At 33.2% G+C, this 14,569-nt stretch overlaps 1 protein-coding gene across 2 annotated transcripts in view; it reads left to right on the top strand.

Annotated features, from left to right (window-relative positions):
• LOC145669176 (uncharacterized) overlaps positions 1 to 14,569 on the top strand; it is a 74,238-nt gene that overhangs the window by 38,730 nt on the left and 20,939 nt on the right. The gene's annotated exons all lie outside the window — the stretch shown is intronic.

Genomic DNA, 14,569 nt, shown 5'->3' on the forward strand with positions numbered 1-14,569 from the left:
TTTCATTTTTCGTTTTTCGAAAAATTTTTCGTTTTCGAACAAATTTTCATTTTTCATTTTTCGAAAAATCTTTCGTTTTTCGTTTTCGAAAAAGTATTTTTCGAAAAATGTGGCCATCCCTCAAGATTAAAGAGATTCGCAGTCACGTCCGGATGTGTGCAACACTGGCACTAGTACCCGTAGAGTATATTTCTGATGGTTTGTTGATCAACATGGAGGCTGTCCGATTAGACGAAGAGTTCAAGTCTTCAATGATTACTTTACGGAGCAATGGCTGGAAAATCCAAATTTTTCTTCGGAAAGTTGGAATTGTAGCAGTCACAGGAATCGAACAAATAAAGCAGTAGAAGACTGACACAAATATTATACAAAACCCCTGCACATTTCCAGTCTTGTGAAGACTATTGAGGGAAGATTCTATATGTAATCATGTTTTCAGAAGAATGGAAATTCTGAGCATTACTCAAAAGAACGGAAAAGCCATGTATATGAAAGTTGACGATAGGATACAGTCAATACTTCATAATTTGAGAGAACATGTTGACCTGAGAAAATGTCTCAGTCGCTTGAACTTTGTATGTACATAACCTTGAACAATTTCCTATGGAGGCGCGGTGGCTCAGTGGTAGAGCGTTCACCTCCGGTGCTTGGGGTCCCTGGTTCGATCCCAGCTCGCACCGCGTGGACCTTGTGGTGGACAAACATCGTGCTCGTGAGTTTTCTCGGGGTTCTCCCGTTTCCTCATTTCGTAGCGTTGCACCATTTCATCCATTATTTTGCTCATTAGCATCTCCTTTAGTTACGCAGCCCCATTCGAGGTCCCTCGTGACTATATGTTTAGCGTATGCGTTTTCGGCTCGGGAGACCGTGTTCGATTCCAGGCTGGAGCTCAAGTGGTTTGTATCTCATGTTACGCTGAGTTCACGTCTCTATAGCTGAGTAGGACGCTAAACTAAAACCAATATCCTCATCATCATCGGAACACATTTGCAAGGTGTTAAGCTTAAAATAAAAACTAGATTGCGATTCTTCTATTTATGTTTTCTTTTCACTTGAAAAATATTTTGTCTCTTTAAAAGAAAAAAACGCAACAATCATTTGAGATTTTACATTTAAAGAAAGAAAAAAATTATTAATTAGGCTTATCTTGATACGCCCATGTAATTTTGAAACTAATTGATAAAAATGGCTGGAATTTTGTAAGATGCAAATAACGACAAGGGAACTCTGTCTAATAAACTCTGCAGTACCAACAAATTAATAGTGTTGCCAACATAATATAAAGTTATATTTTTAACGCCACTATGCCATGTTATTACATATCTCAAATCTAAATATTAAACGAAAACTTACAACATAAATTTGTTATTCAATGTTGCAAATTAAGGACGCTGCAATATGACAAGCATCTAAACTTCAGAAACCTGATAATAGTATTAATAAAAGCAGAGGCGGATTCAGGACGAACTCAACGGTGAGGAAAGAAGGTAGTGAAAGATTCTGTTTTCTCTCTCACCGACTTTTGCAGCACTGGTGATTGTGAAACTCAGGGAGGTGAATAACCTTTCCCTCCTGGATCTGTCTATGAATAGAAGTGAGACGGACAGTGAAATGCAAACCCGAAATACCTGAGTGTCGAATACTATGGCCATGGCTTATTTCGAATGAATACAAGAAATTGAAAATTAGACTTTTTTCGAAAAATTTCTTACATAAACAGACCGTCTAATCACGTAGGTGATTCTCAAAAGACGTAAACTTCTCGGAGCCGTTACAGCAATTTGATATCTCAAATCGTTTAGGAGATATGAAAAACGTGAATACTGATAGTGATACTCCTAAAAATGACGTATTTGGGGATTATTCGTAATGTATCTTGATTCTCTTTGCTTTTATAACATTACAGAAACAGATTTTGGTACTTGTAATTACAATAAATTCTTGCAATTACATAATTTTAACCAGTGCACAGTGGGGCGAAAACGCAAAAAGCTGGCCAAAAGTAAAAACGCGAAAGTTAGTAATATAGGATTTTTTTTATGTGTTTGGCTAGAGTGATGTTAGCAGGGCCCAAATCCATAAATAGAATAGGGTTTTTACTTTATTCCGACTACCTGAGCCACTCTTAAGTAGACCCTTCAGGAGGTAAATGCGTAGAGAACAATAGAAGAACTATGACGCGTCCGTTGAAACGGTTGTAACTTTCGAACACGTTCATAGTTTTTAAATCTGTAAAGTTTTCCTATATCGTACTGGTAAGTAGAATAAATGTAAGTGAAAGTGAAAAAATAATAATAATGATGTAATAATTTATAATTTGAATCGCAAGTCAGGCAAAATTTTCACATTGTTTATATATTTTATTAACTTATAGCGTTAACATTATGTGCACCCTCGTGCACCACGTTCATATTTTGTAGAATGGTAGTCTGAATATTAATTAATGCTATTGACAAAAACGTAGCTGCCAAAACGTGCCAATTACGAAGCGTGTTGATGTTAATTATTGTTCATTTAATGTTACAATGACAAGCCGTTGCAGTTATCATAAGCGAATCAAATACCCTAATTTGTGTCACTTAAGTAATAATACATTTGTAATAAATAAAAACATAAGTAACAAGTAATTGTTCATCAAAATACACCGTATGTGAAAAAAGTGAATGTTGTTAAAGATACATTGTGAAAATTACGAAGTATGTTGACAAGTTTTTATTCCGCCATTTTGTTTTTTTCAACTTTAGTTGCACAATCGTAATCAGCAACTTCAATAACCCCTTTATCGCCACTTTTGAGAATATATCTCTGACTTTTTCGACTTTTGCAAATTTTATTCCGCCATTTTGTTTCTTTCAACTTTAGTTGCAGAATAGTAATCAGCAACCTCAATAACCCCTTAATACTAAATTTCATTCAATTTGAATATAGTTATCATATTTTGGCCAGCTTTTTGCGTTTTCGCCCCACTGTGCAGTGTTGCAAACTTTAACAATGTGTATCATATCTCCAGATCAGTTTGAGATATCAAATTGCTGTAAACTGCATTATGATCTTTACGTCCGTTGAAAACCTTATATGTTGTTGGATATGATACTCATCCAAGTAGTTATCGAAATAAAATCTTTCTGGAAAAAAGTCAAATTTTCAATCCTTTACGTGAAGACTAAGGAGCATAGAAGCTTCTCAGTTGCGGCAAGTGACTTGCCAATAATGACAGAATACCTATGATGACAACTTTGTACCTATTTATTTGAAATAAATCATATCATGATCATAGTATGTAACACTAATGTACTGTGGATGTGCATGCCCCGTCCAAGTTATTATTTATTACTATTATAGAAGCCTAACACATTTGGATCTTTGTGGATGTTCATGATACTGTAGCATCCTTAGTTTGTAACAAAATTTCAGCCTTTTTTATATTATTCTAAAAGTTACAAGAGTGAAAAGATAAATAGTCCACTAAGTGTGTTCGTGTCACGTTATTTTTCATTTTTACCCTAAGAATGTCAAACACGAGTGTCCTCTAAATAAATCTTATCTACCCCACTCGGGGAGGGGGCTAGAAGATTCAAATGACACCAATAGATATGTACAATCACTTACCTCTGTTTCTTTTGTGGCTCCATCTCTGGATCACCCTCGGCCTCAATAATCTCTTCCAGTGACTACTATCTTGATGTTTCCTGTATAACACCAACGTGTCGTGATCTTAAATGGTACCACAAGCCAGTCGTTGAATTTCGATTGTGGATAATACTTCGACAGTAATTGCATTTTGAAGAAACACGACAGTAATTGCATTTTGAAGAAACACCATCATTTTCACGAGTGAAATGTTCCCATATAATCGACTTTCCCATTGTAAATACTTCCCGAAAATATCTCTTCTTGCAGTTCTCTTATATAGTTCGAAACAAGCTCTGCGTTGGTAACTGATATAATGAACGTCGGTTGGGTATTCCTCATAACGAACTAATGCTTCTCCCACTAGGCCAATAAACATATCAGAAGTGTTGATATCGTAGGACACGTGTCCTTTCTCTAAACAACAATCTTTTATTGTTACCAAAATATTCAGTCACAGCGAATACGAAACCACGTACCGTATCAGCAAAGGCGAGTACGAGATAGCTAGCTAAAAGCAGTCTCAAATAGCTATTACGATTAGAACACGCCGCATCAACGAAATAAGATACTATTCAATTTCAGTCAGGGAGTAAAGCTTATATGTATGTAATGATGCGTTTCTTTTCTTTTGTGTATAACTTCAATCAAACCAGGCAGGGAAAGAAATGTTGCTCTTCTGCAACTTCAAATTTCTCTTCAGTTTCGTTTTTCAGTTTCGTTTCGTCCCTTTGTGTTCCATCTCCAAACTTTGTCCTTCTATTTTGATTTTTTTTCGTTTTTCGAAAATTTTTTCGTTTTTCGTTTTCGAAAAAGTATTTTTCGAAAAAATGTGGCCATCCCTAGTGTAGATTATAAATGTAATAATAGGAAGTTTTCACAAATTCTAATAGCTTATATATATATATATATATATATATATATATATATATATATATAACATTGCCATTTACCTGGATCCACAACATAAGTGAATGATGTTACTGTTTGAAATGGGAGCTGACCATCGACACGTTAGCGTAAAAGATAGTAACTTCATTCACTTACGTTGTAGGTCCAGGTAAATGGCAATGTTGCATTTTCATTTAACAATAGGCACATAAAGAGTGTACAGCCCAAACAGCTCGTCCGACAAGTCCGACATAAAAATTCCTTTTGCTTTAGGTTGAAAACATCATATTTGGAGACGGTTCTTTCTCTTACATTTTGTTATAACTCTGATAATAATAGTTACCCTATGTCAGGGGACTTTTGTGATACCCTATATATATATATACATATATACTCTTCTCTTAATGCCAATATAACATTATATAACATTAAGGGAATTATAGTAAATACTGTTTTATAAATGTAAGTATACTGATATGCACTCAAAAGTAAACCAAGCTGAGTAGGATAGACCGTATAGCATTCATAGTAATAAAAATGATTCCCACTTGAAAACGTTTGAGAAACGCAGCTCTAACAAATTTGTTTTCATATTTTCACTGATATTCCGTGTATACTGTGTAGATGTTTTTAAATTATCAAAAAAAAAAATTATTAAAGATTGGGAATCATTTATACTTTAATGTATTTCTCTATCTTAATTTTTTCCATAATACTTTACTAAAGGTTACTGACAAAGGATATACGAATTATAAAATGTCATTTTGATTATGAATCATTATGGAATTCATAAACTAGTAGCAGGTCACTCTCTGCAAATAGAGAAACTTCCATGCAATGCGGACCTCGGCTCATCTCTTTTTCTTGTTCCAGTGTAGTACTGTTCATCGTCTTCTTCTCTCCTTTGTTGTCTCTTACACACAGTGATCGAAGTGAGACAGTATGCGGTGGTATGCCATACCACCTCTGTTTTTTCTGTAATGAGGACATACCATCTCTGTTTTTTCAGTGATCAAGACAATATCTAAATAGCCGGTATGTTGAGTCAAAATCATAAAACATACCGCCTCTGCTGTTTTTCCACTTCGAACACTGTTTACACAGCACCTTCTATCAGGCCCTTGAAACAAAATTTCTCGTTAAACAACTTAATCAGCTTCTCCTCATCTTTCTGATTATCTTCAATATTATTCTACTTGACCAACTATTCCAAAATTTTTTTTATTTATTTTATTTTATTTACTTATTTATTTGTTTAATTTTGTGTATCATCCATGTTTCCACTTTTTATTATACTAGCTTCTTTAAATCGTTTTGTGACGTCTTATTGTAATGTTTACATTTCTGATCCGCTCAGTATCATGCTGCACATAACACTTTTGATAACTCGTTCTTATAGCTCTATATTCAGCTACAATAACATCTTCTTTTTTCTTCTTCCTGCAGACTTCTTTCGCCATTCCTATCCTTGCTTTTTTTTTTTTTTTTTTTTGTTCACATTTCAAAGCTTTACTGATAAGACTGTGAGAATAATCACCTATTCTACTTTCTCTAATGAAACTTGTATAATAGTCAGTTTCCTTCGTTCCAGTCGTCATAGCTTTCGTATTTTATTTTTATTTTCATTTCATAGATGTTTGAAGATTTTCATGTTTACTTTCGATCCGAATTCCGCGAAGAATCACATCACCTGCAAAATGTATACATACACCTTACATCCTTGTATATTGTTCGTTACAGCTTTGGAAATACCTAACATGTATGTATAAAATATAACTAACCAAAGCAACAAAGTAACACTTGTGTAACAGTAATAACACAAAATGTTAGTAACATATTTGTTGCTCTGGTCAGTTTTGTTTAACTGATACATCTCACATTCTTCTATCTTGTAAACTACGCTTCCAGCTGCACTATCTTTTAACATTTTTTACCCTGTCCTTTTACTTGTTGTTGATTTATATGTTTCAGATGAGACTGATCTTTTCATTCCATCTTAACCTTTTTAATCACCATCATCTATGTCCCAGTTCACTAGGTAAAATGTCTTCAGCAAACAATATGAGCTTTTCAAAAACCTTTCCATCGACTTAGGAGCCAATTGCATTTCTAGTGATCTTCTCCCAACGTGCTACTTTTTTCACCATATCACTTCTATTCAGTATTCGAAGCAAAATGTTTCTGAATGCTATATGATACTAACCATTCTATAGTCTTCGATTTCATAACCAAACAAATTATTAAAAGACGTGTGAAAGATATATTTTGGCCATTCTTCCGTCTGATACGTGTTATTCCAAATTTCAAACATTCTCTATTCCTTTACTCCCCTTACTCTTGGTACACTTAGTTGCTATACTAACTTACCCAGTTACCTTTCCATTCTTCATGTTTACGAAGATTTGTTTACGAACTCATCCTTCATATCGTAAAATCGTTCTAATTTTTGTTTGCTTCATTTTCCACTTCATATAATTCCTCTATATATGTCTCCCATCTGCCTAAAAATTTATCTCATTCGCTCATTATGTTATTGTCATTAGCTTACAACTTCATAACTGTTTTTTTTTTCTTCCCTTTTTTCCTAATTATTTCTCCCTTGTTTCCTTCCTATTTCTATTAATTTTACCTTCGTATAATTTGTCGTCCTAATTCTTCTATGTCCTCACAATTGATTCTATAGAATGAATGACTTCCTACTTATATGGTTTTCCTTTCTTGATTCACAGTTCAACTTGTATATATTATTTTCCCTTCCTCAATGTAACTTTCGGTTCTACACTTGCTTATCTTTCATTTTCCATACATCTCGTCTGTAATTGTGATTGCTTAGCCGTGCTTTCTTCATGAGTTTCTAATGGTTCCTCTCTAGTCTCAAGCACGAAAATTCTGAAATACTTCCAATTCTTAACTTACCTTTCTCCAAATTTTCAAACAAATTACAATTAAATTACTCATTTCCGTATCACTCAGTTTTTCAGTATTCAATTTCTACCTATTACTTCTATCTTTTAAGTTTTTCAGTATTCAATTTCTACCTATTACTCCTATCTTTAAGTTTTTCGGTATTCAGTTTCTACCTATTACTCCTATCTTTAAGTGTTTTAGAATTCAATTTCTACCTATCACTCCTATCTTTAAGTTTTACGGTATTCAATTTCTACCTATTACTTCTATCTTTAAGTTTTTCAGTATTCAATTTCTACCTATTACTTCTATCTTTAAGTTTTTCAGTATTCAATTTGTACCTATTACTCCTGTCTTTAAGTTTTTCAGTATTCAATTTCTACCTATTACTCCTATCTTTAAGTTTTTCAGTATTCGATTTTTACCTGTTTTTTCTATCTTTAAACGTTTCAATATTTGACTTCTGTCTGATTTTCCTATCTTTCTCCTCGCTATATTTTTCATTTGAATATCCACTGCAGAAGGAACTTAAGCCAATATTGTATGAATCAGTATGACTACATCCAACCTGGCTACCGGAAGAATTGTTGCTTTTTTCCAGATAGCTCTCTTCATTAAGCAACTTCGTTTAGATCTGCTCAGGATCCGTGTCTCTTCAGGTAAAAATTACCGCCGATATAGCTCTGAACTTCACTGAAGTACGAAATTCTTCCCATTCTAATTGTAAAAAATATCTACACAGGGGTGATGTTGATCAGCAAGGAATATCTGTTTAAAGTGTATGAAATTATTGCCGTAAAGAATATTATTAAGTGACAATTTTTAAGTCATTTTATTTATTTATTTTTCAAAGAAAAAAAGAATAATACCAGTCTCCTTAGAGTTAATATTGCTTAAATTGTAACCATGTGAAAAGATTGCTTTTATTGTTATATACAGTACTATTTGCTTTTGAAAAAGTACATAATATAAAAGGGTTGTTAACTTATGTTGCCTTTTCATGACAAAACAGCTTAACTGTTCGAAATGAATTTTTGAACATAGCGCTTGGGCCGAGAAGTGTTTCATTTCATTTCATTTTGATTGAAATACCTATTCTACGGAGGTAAGGAAAAGTTTGAAATCGTATCTTAAAACTAGAGTATTTCATGAGATTCTCAAGTTCTTTATACCACACTTACAGTATTCTGTATCACTTCACACTAAAGGTTTTGATTGTTTTAATGTTTACCTTGCTCTTTATCTTTTCGACTTTGTTATGTTGTCTCGTCTATATGAAATATTACGCTGTTAAGTACCAAAACTATATCGCATGGTATTATATTCTTCTAAAAATCTTGAGATTTTTTTTTTCTACAACTTATTGATATTATACAAACATTATTTTACAAGAAATTTTTAAAATGTTTATATCTTATGTATTCTTTGCTACGTCCTATAAATCTGAATATCAGTATGCTATTAAAAGTAGTAAAAAGAAGTGATTGTTTAAAATTATCAGTGTTTTTATTTTATATTATTTTGAGAAATCATATGAAATGTTAAAACAAAATTGAAAAGAAAAGACAAAAATGTAATAGTGATTCGAAATATTATATCTTATGCTTATTCAAATTACTCTGAAGTGTTCATGTGATGAAATAAATGATACACATCGTACAACAATCTAAATTTATTTCACTAATTATTAATAAATGTAATAAATTTACAAGGTTAAGGGATATCTTACTTTAATTGCTTTTAGTTATAATGGATAGGATAGCATTTTGAAGTGTAACTCGGGTAATTCAATTTTAAGTCTCCCCAGGTTACCTGATGGTGGACCGATATTACAGGAGAAAATCCATCATAATACTTCAAATCATTTACTCAATGAATTGAACAATACATCCTGAATTTGCAATTTCACTTGAATCAACTTATCCTCCCCATTATTTGTAATAGCTTGTAAAATGGATCGTAAAACAACCAATTAGTAAGTCAAACTCTACGTTCAATCCTGGCAAGTCAAACTCTATCTTTGACACAAATTATAATGCATTCTCTGCTGAGTTAACTTAAAAATAATTTAGGTATAATATAAAAGTGACGTTAACTTATGTCGCCTTTTCATGACAAAACAGCTTAACTATTTGAAATGAATTTTTGAACATAGCGCTTGGGCCGAGAACTGTTTCATTTCATTTCATTTGGATTGAAATACATATTCTACGGAGAGGTAAGGAAAAAGGTTGAAATCGTATCTCAAAACTAGAGTATTTCATGAGCTTCTCACGTTAGAGGAACCAAACTAAGCATACACGTAACTCATGATTAAAAGTAAGTGGAAATGTATCTCTGCGTTTTCGAAAATTCCACTTTAAAGGAGGATGGAAATGATTCTGCATGAACAAATATCACGAAAACCAGAATAAGTTCGTATATATCTATCAAATATTTCCATGAACAGTATTCCTACACGAAAAACGAGTGTTCTAGTTTAAGGTATAAGAATGCATGGACCTGGATACATTCCATAGCTAAGCCAGTTCAGATAAAATGGTTGAATCCATTTTATTTATTTATTTATTTATTTATTTATTTATTTATTTATTTAACTTCCAGAACACTAGAGAAGCATTTGCCATCCTTGTCTGTATGCATACATTTTAGATGATTTAATATAATTTAAACCGTTAAAAATTGTGTTACGCTTGAATCCTTATGATTTAAACCATAGGATCTCAAACTTTTTATTAACTGAAATCCTCATCTGTAATCCGTACAAACTTATGTTTCCTTGTTTCTTCAAATGACGTATGTACTATTTTTTTTAAAAACGGTATTTGCAAGACTCAAATTTCTCATAAATAAAAAGACTAAAACTTGTATTTAGGGAAATTTTCTTTCTTTGAATAACTTTTTTTTTTTTTTTTTTTTTTTTTTTTTTTTTTTTTTTTTTTTTTTTTTGTAAGTGCACTCAGTAGCATCCCTCTAGACTTAGAACCACAATTTTAAACAAATAGAACTAATAGGATAGATTTGTTCAGAACAGTAAAAGATATATTAATTTTCAGAGAAAAATTCAACTTTTTCCTTCCATAGAAAGTGGTCATTGACAGTACTAAAATTTTGTATTTTCTACCAAATTTCATGTCTACCATGTTACCAGAGAAACAGAATATTAGGATGATATTGCACAAGAAATGCACTATGCAAGTATTTGGGGTTCTAGTATCAGTGACACACCAACTTTGAACTTTTCTCACACTCGAGATAATAAATTCAATTTGAGCTTAATTCAAATAGGTATACCAAAATTCTTTTATATGTTTACTATGCCCTTGTGTCCGTCCGTTCGGAATACAAATTTCTCAAAAACTCCTTGGATTACCATCAATTTTGCCCAAAAGTTAGAAATCGACTTAATTGATGAAGGTGATATTCAAATGAAAACGAAAATAAAATGAAATCTTTCAGTTTAACGTCCCACGATTACTCCTTTAGGCTAAGGGAGGCAATTATTAAGGCAAGTAAATGATGAAAGAATTGGTGAAATGAAAATGTGGTAGAAAACGGGAGAACCCCGAGAAAACCCACGGACATAATGTTGTCCACCACAAACTTACTTGGCCCGGGATCGAACTAGGGACCCCCACGCGCAATAGATAAGCGCTACTACTGAGCCACCATGCCTCTCTGAAGGTGATATTCAAACCATGGTATTAAACGTTGGCCACTAAAGAGCAAAACCAGGGCCGGATTAATCCATCTGGAGGCCCGGGGCTAGTAAAAATATGTGGCCCCTGCTGACTTCGCCCACTACTTTTCTGTGAAAGTACAACAGGAAAGTTAAGGGAATATGTTTCATATTTTTGATCATATTTTATTTTATGATAATGATTGTATATCCTTATGATTCTTTTTTAGATATCCAGTTGAGATTTTGATCAGAGCAGAGGCCTCTGTCCAACTGTAGGCCCGGGGCTACAATCCCCCTAAGCCCCTCCTTAATCCGTCCCTGAGCAAAACCACTACTAAATAGCGAGAAGCAGATTCATGCAACCGATTAAACGTCCCAAGAATTAATTTCATCTCCACCCTTAATTATCTACTAGAACCAGAAGTGATAAAAATCTACTTCCGGTTTCAATATTGATCTGCGTAGAGCTAAAACGATACGAGATAGCGAGAAGCGGTTTTTTAGAATCGATTTAACGTTTCATCTTCTCTCTTAACCATTTATTCAAATCAGAAGTGAGAGGAATCAATCACTTCCGGCTTTGACATTGATCACTATAGAGTAAAAATGGTAATAGGTAGGGAGAGGCTGTTTTATGGATTCAGTGAAGCGTTCCAAGACTATATTCCATTTCATCCTAATCTCCCTACTATATAGAAAGTAGCAGAAATCTACTACCAATTCCGGTTTCAATATTAGGTGAGGAATATCACGCTTTACAAACCAAACTCCTTCACGTGGTGTACACCTGACACTGCTACTTGTTTAGTATAAACGAATATGTGGTCCTCACGCAAACTTCAATGAGTTATTCAATTAAAAAGAGTTTTATATCAGCTATGTTGTATTACATATAGCCAGGGTTTGTCTTATACGTTACATTGCATTTCAGGAATTACATTACATTGAAATGTAGTATAATGTATGAAAATGATGTTCAACTTTTAGGAAGAAAAAAATGTCGCTTAATCAACTAGGCTTTACAGCTTTCATTGTCTTATATGTCACCACCATGCATAAATATGTGCTCAACAAATATATGCTTCTCTCACTAAGAATTTTTTTTGTATAAACCTTTTTATGTTTTAACCTTATTATTATAATTGTTTTGTTAATTTTTTTAAAAAATCTTTACGGTATTATCTTATTGTATTATTATTTTCCACTATAAAATATCATTGAACCTAAAATTGTAAATGCTATTTAATAAGTATAAAATCGTATCCGTTTCGACTATACTGGCATACCGTACTCAGTATTATAGTTGCTTTTAGATATAATCAGTAAGTTCTTTTGTTGTTTTTGTATTTAAAAACCTGTCAGCCTATGCGGCACGCTAATTCCTACTAGTAAACAGTCATGCTAATAGATGTCACTCTATTTGCACTGTGTGTCTGACTAATGCCTATAGACGTCGCTAACGTGCGTACAGTTTACTGATTTAAAACTATTGTGACGGTTTAATTGCAACCTAAGCTGCTTACTTCAATTTAATTATTTTAAAATATGACAAGGGCCGTAACTATATTTAAATTTAAGCATTAATATGTGTGCAACTGCATGTTGATTGGTGGGCAAACCTAATGAAGAAGACAGGAAAGTTAAATGTAACCAATTAGAGCTTTTAATTAAGCACGATTTTAATCTACAGTGGACAACGGATCAAATGTCTGGGCGCAGTTGCTAGTAATAAATAATAACTTTTCACATTACCATATATTCATCATAATATATTTATGGGATGTGAACCTTTTCTATCTTATTTTCTGTGTAGCAGTGCCTCTGAGATTAAAGAAAACAGTATATAGTTAACTAAACTTTGATAGGGACTTCAATTTTCTTCTTTTCCCTTTCATTAAATCTTTAAGATATAGAAGGACCAAAGATGAATTGTGACGTACAGCGTCCAGACAAAAATTAAACACAAGAGTTGATATGATATATGTAACTAGCTTACCACAAAGTAAATACAAACACTGTTACACACAGAGAAAAAAAATAAAGAAAAGAAAAAAAGAAGTGACAAAGAAAATTAAACTATGAGCAAGAACTTTCGCTGATACTTCATCAGATAAAGAGCAGAAAAATGAGGACGAATGGAATATTGAAGCACGAGGAGTACGATGTCAGATCTACTACCGTCTTGTCTGATGCGGATTAGAGAAAGCGCTTACGCACTGTTCACATTTATTTGTATTGTTAATACTGTTTCTACCTGACATCAACTACGGTTCACCTAATTGTAGGCAGTGAGATAATTTGTAACTTTACATTTTTTTTTCTTTTTTCTTGTTTATTTACTATTTCTTTGTACCTACTTGTAATTATGATTCCTGAAAGTTTGTTATTCTTCCTAGTTTTCGTCCCTCCCTTAAAGTCTTGTTCATAGAGAATAAAAACAAGTGGAAAAAACCTTAAGAATAGCAGAAAAAATAAAAAGAAACGCACTCACCGGGACCCAATAGGAATACTTGTTTTTAAAAATGTCTTTATTTTCTTACAAAAATCCCAGATTAACATAGATAAAGGTTGGCTAAACATGGAATGGAAGACAATAATTAAAAAGGTATATACAACATTGGCACCGAAACAATACGAACATAAGCTGGAAACCTTCCCTACGTGAACAAACTTCTTCTTCCTGTACTAAGCTTTTTTTCTGAGTTAGCTAGGATTTCCCTACGCGAACAAATAAACGTACAAATTGAGCCAACAACTAGCTAGAAAATCTGTGTGTATGTATGTATGTGTATGTGTGGAGGGGATGAAGGGAACAGTGGCGGCGTAAGGGCGGGGCGAGCGGTGCCCCCGTCCCGGGCCCCACTTTGTGGAGGGGCCCCCGGACGGTAGGTAAAAAAATAATTACTAAGGAACCTTGTTAGCATGAGCCGTCTAAGTTTATAATCCACACCTTCCCTAAATGTAAACGCAATTAATTGTCAATCAATATTACACCAAATAACGGATGAAACAACAGAAATATCTGTCTAATAAAGCTAATCAGTGCTGGATTTCCGTATAAGCTAAACAAACTATAAGCTTCGGATCTCACTCTCTTGGGGACCCAAAAGAAATTTTAAAAAAACTGAATGTAGATTAAAAATAAATAAAATAAAAGTTTCATTATCTTGGAGGCTCCCAAAGAAATTTAAAGGAAAAAGCTCTGAATATAGGTGAAAAATAAAGTAAATGTTTCATACTCTTGGGGACCCCAAAGAATTTTAAAGAAAAAGGCTGAATGCGGGCGAAAAAATAAAACAGACGTTTCACTTTCTTGGGGCCCCCAAAAAAATTTTTAAAAAGAAGTTGAATATAGGTGAAAAATAAATAAAATAAAAGTTTTACTGTCTTGGGGCCCCAAAGAAATTTAAAGGAAAAAATATATGTGGATTAAAATATGAATAAAATAAAAGTTTCCCT

The sequence above is a fragment of the Thermobia domestica genome, chromosome 13, assembly GCF_964235325.1.
Source record: "Thermobia domestica chromosome 13, izTheDome1.hap1.1, whole genome shotgun sequence".
Classification (NCBI taxonomy): Eukaryota; Metazoa; Arthropoda; class Insecta; order Zygentoma; family Lepismatidae; genus Thermobia; species Thermobia domestica.